The sequence below is a fragment of the Orycteropus afer genome, unplaced genomic scaffold (assembly GCF_000298275.1).
Source record: "Orycteropus afer afer isolate SDZICR_OR568_19922 unplaced genomic scaffold, OryAfe1.0 scaffold00125, whole genome shotgun sequence".
NCBI classification, from domain to species: Eukaryota; Metazoa; Chordata; class Mammalia; order Tubulidentata; family Orycteropodidae; genus Orycteropus; species Orycteropus afer.
In genome coordinates this window covers 446,896-448,989 of record NW_006921712.1, presented here as the reverse complement: position 1 = coordinate 448,989, position 2,094 = coordinate 446,896, and the positions used below count along the sequence as shown (strand labels likewise).

The following is a 2,094-nucleotide window of genomic DNA, read 5'->3' as shown; positions in this document are numbered from 1 at the left end:
CATCTTTATTCTTTTGAAGAATTCACTCAAAAACTCAAAATCATATACTTTTCTATGGATTAATCCTTGTTGCTTAGAGAACTCACCCCAAAACATTGTTTTCTGATTCCAACAGAGACAATATTTTACATTCTCTTCCTTCTAGATAACACACCACTTTCATTCCACAATTTGGGAGCTAAAATAAAGATTTACATAAATTCTTGAAACACTCACTATTCAAATTAACAGATACTTAAGTTTTTCCAAGAGAATCTCCATATTTCCACAGAATTTAGTAAAGAGTTTTTATCAATATATATCCCAGGGATTCATCAGGAAGATTAATCCTTACCTGTTCCTCATTTTGGGGGGCAGAGATAACATGATGTTTGGAGCTCAAAAGATATGTGATTAATATTTCCAAGTAATCAGGACTCGCAGTATCTTTACTGCTTCTATCTGATTTTCTGATGATCACTTCTTTTAGATTGTAGAGTAAATGAGTATAAGAGATAAAACTTATGTGATATATATAACAAGTTTCATCACTTGTGTGTTGTAACACTTGAAAACTTGATACTTTTCAAAGGTCTTTATGTTATACTCTTTGCATAACTTCTCAGAAAAGCTTTACAGTTGGAGTCATTGAGTTTATTCTCTGGCCTATAACATTTAACCCATCTATGACCTCACATATTAGCCTCAGGTTGTCAGTTTCCCCAAAATGACTACTCATCTGTCAATTTGTTGTACTGTGGTCACTTGCCTGTTGCAGACATGTTAGAAGCTATGCCACTACTATTTCAAATATGAGCAGTGTCACCTATGGTGGGCAGGTTTCAGCAGAGCTTCCAGACTAAGACAGACAAGGAAGATGGACATAGATCTATTTCTAAAGAAAAAGGAAAATGGCTACTGAAAAGCTTATGAATAGCAGTGGAACATAGTCTGATATAGTACTGGAAGAGGAGCCACTCAAGTTGGAAGGCACTCAAAACAGGACTGTGAAAGAGCTGCCTCCTCAAAGTAGAGTCAACCTGAATGATGTGTATAAAGCAAAGCTTGTAGGACTTTCATTTGCAGATGTGATATGGTTCAAAATGTGAATAGCTGCAAACATCCATTAATAATCGGAACATAGAATGCATGAAGTATGAACCTAGGAAAACTGGAAGTTGCCAAAAAAGAAATGGAATGCATAAAAATTGATACTCAGGCATTAGTGAGCAAAAATGGACTGCTATTGTCATTTTATATAAGACAATCATGTGGTATATTATGCTGGGAATGACAAATTGAAGAGGAATGGTATTGCATTCATTATCAAAAAGAACATTTCAATACCTATACTGAACTACAATGCTCTCAGTGATAAGATCCATATGCATACAAAGGAGACCACTGAATATGATTATTATTCAAATTTATGCACCAACCACTAAAGTCTAAGATGAAGATATTGAAGATTTTTATCAAATTCTATAGCCTGAAATTGATCAAATATGCAATCAAGATGCACTGATAATTACTGGTGATTGAAATATAAAAGTTGGAAATAAAAAAGGATCCCAAAACCCACTGCTGTTGAGTCAGTTCTGACTCATAGAGACCATTTCTTGGGTTTCTCAGGCAATATCTCTTCAAAGGTAGACTGCCCAAACTACCTTCTAAGGAGTGGCTGGTGGGTTTGAACCACCAGCCTTCGGGTTAGCAGTCAAATACCATAGGCACTAGGCATCAATAGTTGGATGATATGGTCTTGGTGATAGAAAAGACACTGGAGATCACCTGATAAAATTCTGCAAGATCAGTCACTTATTCATTGCAAATATCTTTTTTCAACAACATAAAGGGCACTATACATGTGGGCCTTGCCAGATGGAATACACAGGAATCAAATCAATGACATCTATGGAAAGAGACAATGGAGAAGCTCAGCATTACCAGTCATAAAAAGGCCAGTGCTGACTGTGAAACAGACCATCTATTGTTCATATGTAAATTCAAGTAGAAGCTGATGAAAATTAAAACAAGTCCACAAGAGCCAAAATTCCACCTTAAGTATATCCCACTTGAATTTAGAGACAATCTAAAGAATAGATATAGTGCATT

The 2,094-nt window shown here is 35.5% G+C and overlaps 1 non-coding gene across 1 annotated transcript; it reads left to right on the top strand.

The window, feature by feature from the left end:
* The first annotated feature begins 311 nt into the window (after positions 1–311).
* LOC122150347 lies at positions 312–446 on the top strand. Its single transcript, XR_006163619.1, has one exon. It is a non-coding gene; the product is annotated as a U8 small nucleolar RNA (small nucleolar RNA).
* The last annotated feature ends 1,648 nt before the right edge of the window (positions 447–2,094 follow it).